Genomic DNA, 16,118 nt, shown 5'->3' on the forward strand with positions numbered 1-16,118 from the left:
AGGGTCCCTGTGTATTCAGGGTAAGGGTTACTGTACAGGGTCCCTGTGCATTCAGGGTAAGGGTTATTGTACAGGATGCCTGTGTTTTCAGGGTAAGGGTCACTGTAGAGTGTACCTGTGTATTCAGGGTTAGGGTTACTGTACAGGGTCCCTGTGTATTCAGGGTAAGGGTTATTGTAGAGGATGCCTGTGTTTTCAGGGTAAGGGTCACTGTAGAGTGCACCTGTGTATTCAGGGTTAGGGTTACTGTACAGGGTCCCTGTTTATTCAGGGAAAGGGTTAATGTACAGGGTCCCTGTGTATTCAGGGTAAGGGTCACTTTACTGGTTACTTGTGTATTCAGGGTTAGGGTCACTGTACAGGGTCCCTGTGTATTCAGGGTAAGGGTTACTGTACAGGGTCCCTGTCTATTCAGGGTAAGAGTCACTGTACAGGGTCCCTGTGTAATCAGGGTAAGGTTTACTGCACAGTGTCCCTGTTTATTCAGGGTAAAGGTCACTGTACAGGGTTCCTGTGTATTCAAGTTAAGGGTCACTGTACAGGATCCCTGTTTATTCAGGGTAAGGGTCACTGTACAGGGTCCCTGTATATTCAGGGTATGGGTCACTCTACAGTGTCCCTGTGTATTCATGGTAAGGGTTACTGTACAGGGTCCCTGTGTATTCAGGGTAAGGGTTATTGTACACGATCCCTGTGTATTCAGCGTAAGGGTCACTGTACAGGCTTCCTGTGTATTCAGGGTAAGGTTTATTGTACAGGATCCCTGTTTATTCAGGGTAAGGGTCACTGTACAGGGTCCCTGTGTATTCAGGGTAAGGGTTACTGTACAGGGTCCCTGTGTATTCAGGGTAAGGGCTATTGTACACGATCCCTGTGTATTCAGGGTAAGGGTCAGTGTAGAGTGTCCGTGTGTATTCAGGGTAAGGGTTAATGTATAGGGTCCCTGTGTATTCAGGGTAAGGATCACTGTACAGGGTCCCTGTGTATTCAGGGTAAGGGTCACTGTACAGGATCCCTGTTTATTCAGGGTAAGGGTCACTGTACAGAGTCCCTGTCTATTCAGGGTAAGGGTTAGTGTACAGGGTCCCTGTGTATTCAGGGTAAGGGTTACTGTAAAGTGTCCGTGTGTATTCAGGCTAAGGGTTATTGTACAGGATCACTGTATATTCAGGGTAAGGGTCACTGTACAGGGTCCCTGTGTATTCAGGGTAAGGGTTACTGTACTGGGTCCCTGTGTATTCAAAGTAAGGGCTAATGTACAGGATCCCTGTGTATTCAGGGTAAGGGTTAAGTTACAGGGACCCTGTGTATTCAGGGGAAGGGTCACTGTACAGGATCCCTGTGTATTCAGCGTAAGGGTTACTGTACAGGGTCCCTGTGTATTCAGGGTAAGTGTCACTGTACACGGTCCCTGTGTATTCAGGGTAAGGGTCACTGTAATGGTCCCTGTGTATTCAGGGTAAGGGTTACTGTGCAGGGTCCCTGTGTATTCAGGGTGAGTGTCACTTTACAGGGTCCCTGTGTATTCAGGGTAAGGTTCACTGTACAGGTCCATGTGTATTCAGGGTAAGGGTTACTGTACAGGGTCCCTGTGTATTCCAGGTAATGTTCGCTTACAGGGTCCCTGTGTATTCAGGTTAAGTATCACTGTACAGTGTCCCTGTGTATTCAGGGTAAGGGTCATTGTACAGGGTCCCTGTGTATTCAGGGTAAGGGTTACTGTACAGGGTCCCTGTGTATTCAGGGTAAGGGTTATTGTACAGGATGCCTGTGTTTTCAGGGTAAGGGTCACTGTAGAGTGTACCTGTGTATTCAGGGTTAGGGTTACTGTACAGGGTCCCTGTGTATTCAGGGTAAGGGTTATTGTACAGGATGCCTGTGTTTTCAGGGTAAGGGTCACTGTAGAGTGTACCTGTGTATTCAGGGTTAGGGTTACTGTACAGGGTCCCTGTGTATTCAGGGAAAGGGTTAATGTACAGGGTCCCTGTGTATTCAGGGTAAGGGTCACTTTACTGGTTACTTGTGTATTCAGGGTTAGGGTCACTGTACAGGGTCCCTGTGTATTCAGGGTAAGGGTTACTGTACAGGGTCCCTGTCTATTCAGGGTAAGAGTCACTGTACAGGGTCCCTGTGTAATCAGGGTAAGGTTTACTGCACAGTGTCCCTGTTTATTCAGGGTAAGGGTCACTGTACAGGGTTCCTGTGTATTCAAGTTAAGGGTCACTGTACAGGATCCCTGTTTATTCAGGGTAAGGGTCACTGTACAGGGTCCCTGTATATTCAGGGTATGGGTCACTCTACAGTGTCCCTGTGTATTCATGGTAAGGGTTACTGTACAGGGTCCCTGTGTATTCAGGGTAAGGGTTATTGTACACGATCCCTGTGTATTCAGCGTAAGGGTCACTGTACAGGCTTCCTGTGTATTCAGGGTAAGGTTTATTGTACAGGATCCCTGTTTATTCAGGGTAAGGGTCACTGTACAGGGTCCCTGTGTATTCAGGGTAAGGGTTACTGTACAGGGTCCATGTATATTCAGGGTAAGGGCTATTGTACACGATCCCTGTGTATTCAGGGTAAGGGTCAGTGTATAGTGTCCGTGTGTATTCAGGGTAAGGGTTAATGTATAGGGTCCCTGTGTATTCAGGGTAAGGATCACTGTACAGGGTCCCTGTGTATTCAGGGTAAGGGTCACTGTACATGGTACCTGTGTATTCAGGGTTAGGTTCACTGTACAGGGTCCCTGTGTATTCAGGGAAACGGTTACTGTACAGGGTCCCTGTGTATTCAGGGAAACGGTTACTGTACAGGGTCCCTGTGTATTCAGGGTAAGGATCACTTTACTGGGTACCTGTGTATTCAGGGTTAGAGTCACTCTACAGGTTCCCTGTGTTTTCAGCGTAAGGGTTACTGTACAGGGTCCCTGTCTATTCAGGGTAAGGGTCACTGTACAGGGTCCTTGTGTATTCAGGGTAAGGATTACTGTACAGTGTTTCTGTTCATTCAGGGTAAGGGTCAATGTGCAGGGTACCTGTGTATTCAGGGTAAGGGTTACTGTACAGGGTCCCTGTGTATTCAGGTTAAGGATTACTGTACAGGGTCCCAGTATATTCAGGGTATGGGTCACTGTACAGTGTCCCTGTGTATTCATGGTAAGGGTTACTGTACAGTGTCCCTGTGTATTCAGGGTAAGGGTTATTGTAGAGGATCCCTGTATATTCAGGGTTAGGATCACTGTACAGGGTCCCCGTGTATTCAGGGTAAGGGTTATTGTATAGGATCCCTGTGTATTCAGGGTAAGGGTCACTGTACAGTTTCCCTATGTATTCAGGGTAAGGGTTACTGTACAGGGTCCCTGTGTATTCAGGGTAAGGAGTATTGTACAGGATCCCTGTGTATTCAGGGTAAGGGTTAAGGTACAGGCACCCTGTGTATTCAGGGTAAGGTTCACTGTACAGGATCCCTGTGTATTCAGCGTAAGGGTTACTGTACAGGGTCCCTGTGTATTCAGGGTAAGTATCACTGTACAGGGTCCCTGTGTATTCAGGGTAAGAGTCACTGTACAGGTCCCTGTGTATTCAGGGTAAGGGTTACTGTACAGGGTCCCTGTGTATTCAGGATAAGTGTCACTGTACTGGGTCACTGTGTATTCAGGGTAAGGGTCACTGTACAGGTCCCTGTGTATTCAGGGTAAGGGTTACTGTACAGGGTCCCTGTGTATTCAGGGTAAGGGTCGCTTACAGGGTCCCTGTGTATTCAGGTTAAGTGTCACTGTACAGGTCCCTGTGTATTCAGGGTAAGGGTCACTGTACAGGCTCCCTGTGTATTCAGGGTAACGGTTATTGTACAGGATACCTGTGTATTCAGGGTAAATATCACTGTACAGGGTCCCTGTGTATTCAGGGTAAGAGGCACTGTACAGGTCCCTGTGTATTCAGGGTAAGGGTTACTGTACAGGGTCCCTGTGTATTCAGGGTAAGTGTTACTGTACAGGGTCCCTGTGTATTCAGGGTAAGGGTCACTGTACAGGTCCCTGTGTATTCAGGGTAAGGGTTACTGTACAGGGTCCCTGTGTATTCAGGGTAAGGGACGCTTACAGGGCCCCTGTGTATTCAGGGTAAGGGTCAGTGTACAGGGTCCCTGTGTATTCAGGGTAAGGGTTACTGTAGAGGGTCCCTGTGTATTCAGGGTAAGGGTTATTGTACAGGATCCCTGTGTATTTAGGGTAAGGTTCATTGTACAGGGTCCCTGTGTATTCAGGGCAAGGCTTACTGTACAGGCTCCCAGTGTATTCAGGGTAAGGGTTATTGTACAGGATCCCTGTGTATTCAGGGTAAGGGTTACTGTACAGGGTCGCTGTGTATTCAGGGTATGGGTCAATGTAGAGGGTCCCTGTGTATTCAGGGTAAGGGTTACTGTAGAGGCTCCCTATGTATTCAGGGTAAGAGTTACTGTACAGGGTCGCTGTGTAATCAGGGTAAGGTTCACTGTACCGGGTCCCTCTGTATTCAGGGTAAGGGTTACTGTACAGGGACCCTGTGTATTCAGGGTAAGGTTCACTGTACAGGATCCCTGTGTATTCAGCGTAAGGGTTACTGTACAGGGTCCCTGTGTATTCAGGGTAAGTCTCACTGTACAGTGTCCCTGTGTATTCAGGGTAAGGGTCACTGTACAGGTCCCTGTCTATGCAGGGTGAGGGTTAATGTACAGGGTCCCTATGAATTCAGGGTAAGAGTCACTGTACAGTGTCCCTGTGCATTCATGGTAAGGGTTACTGTACAGGGTATCTGTTTATTCAGGGTAAGGGTTATTGTACAGCATCCCTGTGTATTCAAGTTATGGGTCACTGTACAGGGTCCCTGTGTATTCAGGGTAAGGGTTATTGTACAGGATCCCTGTTTATTCATGGTAAGGGTCACTTTACAGGGTCCCTGTCTATTAAGGGTAAGGTTTACTGTACAGGGTCCCTGTGTATTCAGGGTAAGGGTTACTGTAAAGTGTCCGTGTGTATTCAGGGTAAGGGTTGTTGTACAGGATCCCTGTGTATTCAGGGTAAGGGTCACTGTACAGGGTCCCTGTGTATTCAGGGTAAGGGTTACTGTACAGGGTCCCTGTGCATTGAGGGTAAGGGCTATTGTACAGGATCCCTGTGTATTCAGGGTAAGGGTTAAGGTACAGGGACACTGTGTAATCAGGGTAAGGTTCACTGTACAGGATCCCTGTGTATTCAGCGTAAGGGTTACTGTACAGGGCCCCGTCTATTCAGGGTAAGTGTCACTGTACAGGGTCCCTGTGTATTAAGGGTAAGGGTCACTGTACAGGTCCCTGTGTATTCAGGGTAAGTGTTACTGTACAGGGTCCCTGTGTATTCAGGGTAAGTGTCACTGTACAGGATCCCTGTATATTCAGGGTATAGGTCAATGTACAGGGTCCCTGGGTATTCATGGTAAGGGTTACTGTAAAGGGTCCCTGTGTATTCCGGGTAAGGGTCGCTTACAGGGTCCCTGTGTATTCAGGTTAAATGTCACTGTACAATGTCCCTGTGTATTCAGGGTAAGGGTCACTGTACAGGTCCCTGTGTATTCAGGGTAAGGGTCACTGTACAGGGTCCCTGTGTATTCAGGGTAAGGGTTATTGTACAATATCCCTGTGTATTCAGGGCAAGGGTCACTGTACAGGGTCCCTGTGTATTCAGGGTAAGGGTCACTGTACAGGGTCCCTGTGTATTCAGGGTAAGGGTTATTGTACAGGATCCCTGTGTATTCAGGGTAAGTGTTACTGTAAAGGGTGCTGTGTATTCAGGGTAAGGGTAAGTGTACAGGGTCCCTGTGTATTCAGGGTAAGGGATACTGTAGAGGGTCCCTGTGTATTCAGGGTAAGGGTTATTGTACAGGATCCCTGTGTATTCAGGGTAAGGGTCATTGTACAGGGTACCTGTGTATTCAGGGTAAGGGTTACTGAACAGGGTCCCTGTGTATTCAGCGAAAGGGTTAATGTACAGGGTCCCTGTGTATTCAGGGTAAGGGTCACTTTACTGGGTACCTGTGTATTCAGGGTTAGGGTCACTGTATATGGTCCCTGTGTATTCAGGGTAAGGGTTATTGTACAGGGTCCCTGTCTATTCAGGGTAAGGGTCACTGTACAGGGTCCCTGTGTATTCAGGGTAAGGGTTACTGTACAGTGTCCCTGTTTATTCAGGGTAAGCACACTGTACAGGGTCCCTGTTTATTCAGGGTATGGGTCACTGTACAGTGTCCCTGTGTATTCATGGTAAGGGTTACTGTACAGAGTACCTGTGTATTCAGGGTAAGGATTATTGTACAGGATCCCTGTGTATTCAGTGGAAGTGTCACCTTACAGGGTCCCTGTGTATTCAGGGTAAGGGTCACTGTACACGTCCCTGTGTATTCAGGGTAAGGGTTACTGTACAGGGTCCCTGTGTATTCAGGGTAAGGGTCGCTTACAGGGTACCTGTGTATTCAGGTTAAAATGTCACTGTACAGTGTCCCTGTGTATTCAGGGTATGGGTCAATGTACAGGTCGCTGTGTATTCAGGGTAAGGGTAACTGTACAGGGTCCCTGTGTATTCAGGGTAAGGGTTATTGTACAATATCACTGTGTATTCAGGGTAAGGGTCACTGTACAGGGTCCCTGTGTATTCAGGGTAAGGGTCGCTTACAGGGTACCTGTGTATTCAGGGTAAGGATTACTGTACAGGGTCCCTGTGTATTCAGGATAAGTGTCACTGTACTGGGTCACTGTGTATTCAGGGTAAGGGTCACTGTACAGGTCCCTGTGTATTCAGGGTAAGGGTTACTGTACAGGGTCCCTGTGTATTCAGGGTAAGGGTCGCTTACAGGGTCCCTGTGTATTCAGGTTAAGTGTCACTGTACAGGTCCCTGTGTATTCAGGGTAAGGGTCACTGTACAGGCTCCCTGTGTATTCAGGGTAACGGTTATTGTACAGGATACCTGTGTATTCAGGGTAAATGTCACTGTACAGGGTCCCTGTGTATTCAGGGTAAGAGGCACTGTACAGGTCCCTGTGTATTCAGGGTAAGGGTTACTGTACAGGGTCCCTGTGTATTCAGGGTAAGTGTTACTGTACAGGGTCCCTGTGTATTCAGGGTAAGGGTCACTGTACAGGTCCCTGTGTATTCAGGGTAAGGGTTACTGTACAGGGTCCCTGTGTATTCAGGGTAAGGGTCGCTTACAGGGCCCCTGTGTATTCAGGGTAAGGGTCAGTGTACAGTTTCCCTGTGTATTCAGGGTAAGGGTTACTGTAGAGGGTCCCTGTGTATTCAGGGTAAGGGTTATTGTACAGGATCCCTGTGTATTTAGGGTAAGGTTCATTGTACAGGGTCCCTGTGTATTCAGGGCAAGGCTTACTGTACAGGCTCCCAGTGTATTCAGGGTAAGGGTTATTGTACAGGATCCCTGTGTATTCAGGGTAAGGGTTACTGTACAGGGTCGCTGTGTATTCAGGGTATGGGTCAATGTAGAGGGTCCCTGTGTATTCAGGGTAAGGGTTACTGTAGAGGCTCCCTATGTATTCAGGGTAAGAGTTACTGTACAGGGTCGCTGTGTAATCAGGGTAAGGTTCACTGTACCGGGTCCCTCTGTATTCAGGGTAAGGGTTACTGTACAGGGACCCTGTGTATTCAGGGTAAGGTTCACTGTACAGGATCCCTGTGTATTCAGCGTAAGGTTTACTGTACAGGGTCCCTGTGTATTCAGGGTAAGTCTCACTGTACAGTGTCCCTGTGTATTCAGGGTAAGGGTCACTGTACAGGTCCCTGTCTATGCAGGGTGAGGGTTAATGTACAGGGTCCCTATGAATTCAGGGTAAGAGTCACTGTACAGTGTCCCTGTGTATTCATGGTAAGGGTTACTGTACAGGGTATCTGTTTATTCAGGGTAAGGGTTATTGTACAGCATCCCTGTGTATTCAAGTTATGGGTCACTGTACAGGGTCCCTGTGTATTCAGGGTAAGGGTTATTGTACAGGATCCCTGTTTATTCATGGTAAGGGTCACTTTACAGGGTCCCTGTCTATTAAGGGTAAGGGTTACTGTACAGGGTCCCTGTGTATTCAGGGTAAGGGTTACTGTAAAGTGTCCGTGTGTATTCAGGGTAAGGGTTATTGTACAGGATCCCTGTGTATTCAGGGTAAGGGTCACTGTACAGGGTTCCTGTGTATTCAGGGTAAGGGTTACTGTACAGGGTCCCTGTGCATTGAGGGTAAGGGCTATTGTACAGGATCCCTGTGTATTCAGGGTAAGGGTTAAGGTACAGGGACACTGTGTAATCAGGGTAAGGTTCACTGTACAGGATCCCTGTGTATTCAGCGTAAGGGTTACTGTACAGGGCCCCGTCTATTCAGGGTAAGTGTCACTGTACAGGGTCCCTGTGTATTAAGGGTAAGGGTCACTGTACAGGTCCCTGTGTATTCAGGGTAAGTGTTACTGTACAGGGTCCCTGTGTATTCAGGGTAAGTGTCACTGTACAGGATCCCTGTATATTCAGGGTATAGGTCAATGTACAGGGTCCCTGGGTATTCAGGGTAAGGGTTACTGTAAAGGGTCCCTGTGTATTCCGGGTAAGGGTCGCTTACAGGGTCCCTGTGTATTCAGGTTAAATGTCACTGTACAATGTTCCTGTGTATTCAGGGTAAGGGTCACTGTACAGGTCCCTGTGTATTCAGGGTAAGGGTCACTGTACAGGGTCCCTGTGTATTCAGGGTAAGGGTTATTGTACAATATCCCTGTGTATTCAGGGCAAGGGTCACTGTACAGGGTCCCTGTGTATTCAGGGTAAGGGTCACTGTACAGGGTCCCTGTGTATTCAGGGTAAGGGTTATTGTACAGGATCCCTGTGTATTCAGGGTAAGTGTTACTTTAAAGGGTCCCTGTGTATTCAGGGTAAGGGTAAGTGTACAGGGTCCCTGTGTATTCAGGGTAAGGGATACTGTAGAGGGTCCCTGTGTATTCAGGGTAAGGGTTATTGTACAGGATCCCTGTGTATTCAGGGTAAGGGTCATTGTACAGGGTACCTGTGTATTCAGGGTAAGGGTTACTGAACAGGGTCCCTGTGTATTCAGCGAAAGGGTTAATGTACAGGGTCCCTGTGTATTCAGGGTAAGGGTCACTTTACTGGGTACCTGTGTATTCAGGGTTAGGGTCACTGTATATGGTCCCTGTGTATTCAGGGTAAGGGTTATTGTACAGGGTCCCTGTCTATTCAGGGTAAGGGTCACTGTACAGGGTCCCTGTGTATTCAGGGTAAGGGTTACTGTACAGTGTCCCTGTTTATTCAGGGTAAGCACACTGTACAGGGTCCCTGTTTATTCAGGGTATGGGTCACTGTACAGTGTCCCTGTGTATTCATGGTAAGGGTTACTGTACAGAGTACCTGTGTATTCAGGGTAAGGATTATTGTACAGGATCCCTGTGTATTCAGTGGAAGTGTCACCTTACAGGGTCCCTGTGTATTCAGGGTAAGGGTCACTGTACACGTCCCTGTGTATTCAGGGTAAGGGTTACTGTACAGGGTCCCTGTGTATTCAGGGTAAGGGTCGCTTACAGGGTACCTGTGTATTCAGGTTAAGTGTCACTGTACAGTGTCCCTGTGTATTCAGGGTATGGGTCAATGTACAGGTCGCTGTGTATTCAGGGTAAGGGTAACTGTACAGGGTCCCTGTGTATTCAGGGTAAGGGTTATTGTACAATATCACTGTGTATTCAGGGTAAGGGTCACTGTACAGGGTCCCTGTGTATTCAGGGTAAGGGTCGCTTACAGGGTACCTGTGTATTCAGGGTAAGGATTACTGTACAGGGTCCCTGTGTATTCAGGATAAGTGTCACTGTACTGGGTCACTGTGTATTCAGGGTAAGGGTCACTGTACAGGTCCCTGTGTATTCAGGGTAAGGGTTACTGTACAGGGTCCCTGTGTATTCAGGGTAAGGGTCGCTTACAGGGTCCCTGTGTATTCAGGTTAAGTGTCACTGTACAGGTCCCTGTGTATTCAGGGTAAGGGTCACTGTACAGGCTCCCTGTGTATTCAGGGTAACGGTTATTGTACAGGATACCTGTGTATTCAGGGTAAATGTCACTGTACAGGGTCCCTGTGTATTCAGGGTAAGAGGCACTGTACAGGTCCCTGTGTATTCAGGGTAAGGGTTACTGTACAGGGTCCCTGTGTATTCAGGGTAAGTGTTACTGTACAGGGTCCCTGTGTATTCAGGGTAAGGGTCACTGTACAGGTCCCTGTGTATTCAGGGTAAGGGTTACTGTACAGGGTCCCTGTGTATTCAGGGTAAGGGTCGCTTACAGGGCCCCTGTGTATTCAGGGTAAGGGTCAGTGTACAGTTTCCCTGTGTATTCAGGGTAAGGGTTACTGTAGAGGGTCCCTGTGTATTCAGGGTAAGGGTTATTGTACAGGATCCCTGTGTATTTAGGGTAAGGTTCATTGTACAGGGTCCCTGTGTATTCAGGGCAAGGCTTACTGTACAGGCTCCCAGTGTATTCAGGGTAAGGGTTATTGTACAGGATCCCTGTGTATTCAGGGTAAGGGTTACTGTACAGGGTCGCTGTGTATTCAGGGTATGGGTCAATGTAGAGGGTCCCTGTGTATTCAGGGTAAGGGTTACTGTAGAGGCTCCCTATGTATTCAGGGTAAGAGTTACTGTACAGGGTCGCTGTGTAATCAGGGTAAGGTTCACTGTACCGGGTCCCTCTGTATTCAGGGTAAGGGTTACTGTACAGGGACCCTGTGTATTCAGGGTAAGGTTCACTGTACAGGATCCCTGTGTATTCAGCGTAAGGTTTACTGTACAGGGTCCCTGTGTATTCAGGGTAAGTCTCACTGTACAGTGTCCCTGTGTATTCAGGGTAAGGGTCACTGTACAGGTCCCTGTCTATGCAGGGTGAGGGTTAATGTACAGGGTCCCTATGAATTCAGGGTAAGAGTCACTGTACAGTGTCCCTGTGTATTCATGGTAAGGGTTACTGTACAGGGTATCTGTTTATTCAGGGTAAGGGTTATTGTACAGCATCCCTGTGTATTCAAGTTATGGGTCACTGTACAGGGTCCCTGTGTATTCAGGGTAAGGGTTATTGTACAGGATCCCTGTTTATTCATGGTAAGGGTCACTTTACAGGGTCCCTGTCTATTAAGGGTAAGGGTTACTGTACAGGGTCCCTGTGTATTCAGGGTAAGGGTTACTGTAAAGTGTCCGTGTGTATTCAGGGTAAGGGTTATTGTACAGGATCCCTGTGTATTCAGGGTAAGGGTCACTGTACAGGGTCCCTGTGTATTCAGGGTAAGGGTTACTGTACAGGGTCCCTGTGCATTGAGGGTAAGGGCTATTGTACAGGATCCCTGTGTATTCAGGGTAAGGGTTAAGGTACAGGGACACTGTGTAATCAGGGTAAGGTTCACTGTACAGGATCCCTGTGTATTCAGCGTAAGGGTTACTGTACAGGGCCCCGTCTATTCAGGGTAAGTGTCACTGTACAGGGTCCCTGTGTATTAAGGGTAAGGGTCACTGTACAGGTCCCTGTGTATTCAGGGTAAGTGTTACTGTACAGGGTCCCTGTGTATTCAGGGTAAGTGTCACTGTACAGGATCCCTGTATATTCAGGGTATAGGTCAATGTACAGGGTCCCTGGGTATTCAGGGTAAGGGTTACTGTAAAGGGTCCCTGTGTATTCCGGGTAAGGGTCGCTTACAGGGTCCCTGTGTATTCAGGTTAAATGTCACTGTACAATGTCCCTGTGTATTCAGGGTAAGGGTCACTGTACAGGTCCCTGTGTATTCAGGGTAAGGGTCACTGTACAGGGTCCCTGTGTATTCAGGGTAAGGGTTATTGTACAATATCCCTGTGTATTCAGGGCAAGGGTCACTGTACAGGGTCCCTGTGTATTCAGGGTAAGGGTCACTGTACAGGGTCCCTGTGTATTCAGGGTAAGGGTTATTGTACAGGATCCCTGTGTATTCAGGGTAAGTGTTACTTTAAAGGGTCCCTGTGTATTCAGGGTAAGGGTAAGTGTACAGGGTCCCTGTGTATTCAGGGTAAGGGATACTGTAGAGGGTCCCTGTGTATTCAGGGTAAGGGTTATTGTACAGGATCCCTGTGTATTCAGGGTAAGGGTCATTGTACAGGGTACCTGTGTATTCAGGGTAAGGGTTACTGAACAGGGTCCCTGTGTATTCAGCGAAAGGGTTAATGTACAGGGTCCCTGTGTATTCAGGGTAAGGGTCACTTTACTGGGTACCTGTGTATTCAGGGTTAGGGTCACTGTATATGGTCCCTGTGTATTCAGGGTAAGGGTTATTGTACAGGGTCCCTGTCTATTCAGGGTAAGGGTCACTGTACAGGGTCCCTGTGTATTCAGGGTAAGGGTTACTGTACAGTGTCCCTGTTTATTCAGGGTAAGCACACTGTACAGGGTCCCTGTTTATTCAGGGTATGGGTCACTGTACAGTGTCCCTGTGTATTCATGGTAAGGGTTACTGTACAGAGTACCTGTGTATTCAGGGTAAGGATTATTGTACAGGATCCCTGTGTATTCAGTGGAAGTGTCACCTTACAGGGTCCCTGTGTATTCAGGGTAAGGGTCACTGTACACGTCCCTGTGTATTCAGGGTAAGGGTTACTGTACAGGGTCCCTGTGTATTCAGGGTAAGGGTCGCTTACAGGGTACCTGTGTATTCAGGTTAAGTGTCACTGTACAGTGTCCCTGTGTATTCAGGGTATGGGTCAATGTACAGGTCGCTGTGTATTCAGGGTAAGGGTAACTGTACAGGGTCCCTGTGTATTCAGGGTAAGGGTTATTGTACAATATCACTGTGTATTCAGGGTAAGGGTCACTGTACAGGGTCCCTGTGTATTCAGGGTAAGGGTCGCTTACAGGGTACCTGTGTATTCAGGTTAAGTGTCACTGTACAGTGTCCCTGTGTATTCAGGGTATGGGTCAATGTACAGGTCGCTGTGTATTCAGGGTAAGGGTAACTGTACAGGGTCCCTGTGTATTCAGGGTAAGGGTTATTGTACAATATCACTGTGTATTCAGGGTAAGGGTCACTGTACAGGGTCCCTGTGTATTCAGGGTAAGGGTTATTGTACAGGATCCCTGTGTATTCAGGGTAAGTGTTACTGTAAAGGGTCCCTGTTTATTCAGGGTAAGGGTCAGTGTACAGGGTCCCTGTGTATTCAGGGTAAGGGTTACTGTAGAGGGTCCCTGTGTATTCAGGGTAAGGGTTATTGTACAGGATCCCTGTGTATTCAGGGTAAGGTTCATCGTACAGGCTCCCTATGTATTCAGGGTAAGAGTTACTGTACAGCTTCCCTGTGTATTCTGGGTAAGGTTTACTGTACAGGGTCCCTGTGTATTCAGGGTAAGGATCACTGTACAGCGTCCCACTGTATTCAGGGTAAGGGTTACTGTACAGGGACCCTGTGTATTCAGGATAAGGGTCACTGTAGAGGATTTCTGTGTATTCAGCGTAAGGGTTACTGTACAGGGTCCCTGTGTATTCAGGGTAAGTCTCACTGTAGAGGGTCCCTTGTATTCAGGGTAAGTGTCACTGTACAGGTCCCTGTGTATGCAGGGTGAGGGTTACTGTACAGGGTCCCTGTATATTCAGGGTAAGAGTCACTGTACAGTGTCCCTGTGTATTCATGGTAAGGGTTACTGTACAGGGTCCCTGTGTATTCAGGGTAAGGGTTATTGTACAGGATCCCTGTGTATTCAAGTTAAGGGTCACTGTAAAGTGTCCCTGTGTATTCAGGGTAAGGGTTATTGTACAGGATCCCTGTTTATTCAGGGTAAGGGTCACTGTACATGGTCCCTGTCTATTCAGGGTAAGGGTTACTGTACAGGGTCCCTGTGTATTCAGGGTAAGGGCTATTGTACAGGATCCCTGTATATTCAGGGTAAGGGTTAAGGTACAGGGACACTGTGTATTCAGGGTAAGGGTCACTGTACAGGATCCCTGTGTATTCAGCGTAAGGGTTACTGTACAGGGTCCCTGTGTATTCAGGGTAAGTGTCACTGTACAGGGTCACTGTGTATTCAGGGTAAGGGTCACTGTACAGGTCCCTGTGGATTCAGGGCAAGGGTTACTGTACAGGGTCCCTGTGTATTTAGGGTAAGTGTCTTTGTACAGGGTCCCTGTGTATTCAGGATAAGGGTCACTGTACAGGTTGCTGTGTATTCAGGTTAAGGGTTACTGTACAGGGTCCCTGTGTACTCCGGGTAAGGGTCGCTTACAGGGTCCCTGTGTATTCAGGTTAAGTGTCACTGTACAGTGTCCCTGTGTTTTCCGGGTAAGGGTCAATGTACAGGTCCCTGTGAATTCAGGGTAATGGTCACTGTACAGGGCCCCTGTGTATTCAGGGTAAGGGTTATTGTACAATATCGCTGTGTATTCAGGGCAAGGGTCACTGTACAGGGTCCCTGTGTATTCAGGGTAAGGATTATTGTACAGGGTCCCTGTGTATTCAGGGTAAGGGTTATTGTACAGGATCGCTGTGTAATCAGGGTAAGGGTCACTGTACAGGGTACCTGTGTATTCAGGATTAGGGTCACTGTACAGTGTCCCTGTGTATTCAGGGAAAGGGTTACTGTACAGGGTCCCTGTGTATTCAGGGTAAGGGTCACTTTACTGAGTACCTGTGTATTCAGGGTCAGGGTCACTGTACAGGGTACCTGTGTATTAAGTGTAAGGGTTACTCTACATGGTCCCTGTGTATTCAGGGTAAGGGTCACTGTACAGGGTCCCTGTTAATTCAGGGTAAGGGTTAATATACAGTGTCCCTGTTTATTCAGGGTAAGGATCACTGTACAGGGTCCCTGTGTATTCAGGGTAAGGGTTACTGTACAGGGTCCCTGTGTATTCAGGGTAAGGGTTACTGTACAGGGTCCCTCTATATTCAGGGTATGGGTCACTGTAGAGTTTCCCTGTGTATTCATGGTAAGGGTTACTGTACAGGGTTCCTGTGTATTCAGGGTAAGGGTTATTTTACAGGATCTCTGTGTATTCAGGGTAAGGGTCACTGTACAGGGTCCCAGTCTATTCAGGGTAAGGGTTATTGTACAGGATCCCTGTGTATTCAGGGTAAGGGTCACTGTACAGGGTCTCTGTGTATTCAGGGTAAGGGTTATTGTACAGGATCCCTGTGTATTCAGGGTAAGTGTTACTTTAAAGGGTCCCTGTGTATTCAGGGTAAGGGTAAGTGTACAGGGTCCCTGTGTATTCAGGGTAAGGGATACTGTAGAGGGTCCCTGTGTATACAGGGTAAGGGTTATTGTACAGGATCCCTGTGTATTCAGGGTAAGGGTCATTGTACAGGGTACCTGTGTATTCAGGGTAAGGGTTACTGAACAGGGTCCCTGTGTATTCAGCGAAAGGGTTAATGTACAGGGTCCCTGTGTATTCAGGGTAAGGGTCACTTTACTGGGTACCTGTGTATTCAGGGTTAGGGTCACTGTATATGGTCCCTGTGTATTCAGGGTAAGGGTTATTGTACAGGGTCCCTGTCTATTCAGGGTAAGGGTCACTGTACAGGGTCCCTGTGTATTCAGGGTAAGGGTTACTGTACAGTGTCCCTGTTTATTCAGGGTAAGCACACTGTACAGGGTCCCTGTTTATTCAGGGTATGGGTCACTGTACAGTGTCCCTGTGTATTCATGGTAAGGGTTACTGTACAGAGTACCTGTGTATTCAGGGTAAGGATTATTGTACAGGATCCCTGTGTATTCAGTGGAAGTGTCACCTTACAGGGTCCCTGTGTATTCAGGGTAAGGGTCACTGTACACGTCCCTGTGTATTCAGGGTAAGGGTTACTGTACAGGGTCCCTGTGTATTCAGGGTAAGGGTCGCTTACAGGGTACCTGTGTATTCAGGTTAAGTGTCACTGTACAGTGTCCCTGTGTATTCAGGGTATGGGTCAATGTACAGGTCGCTGTGTATTCAGGGTAAGGGTAACTGTACAGGGTCCCTGTGTATTCAGGGTAAGGGTTATTGTACAATATCACTGTGTATTCAGGGTAAGGGTCACTGTACAGGGTCCCTGTGTATTCAGGGTAAGGGTCGCTTACAGGGTACCTGTGTATTCA

The sequence above is a fragment of the Pristiophorus japonicus genome, chromosome Y (genome assembly GCF_044704955.1).
Source record: "Pristiophorus japonicus isolate sPriJap1 chromosome Y, sPriJap1.hap1, whole genome shotgun sequence".
Lineage (NCBI taxonomy): Eukaryota > Metazoa > Chordata > Chondrichthyes > Pristiophoridae > Pristiophorus > Pristiophorus japonicus.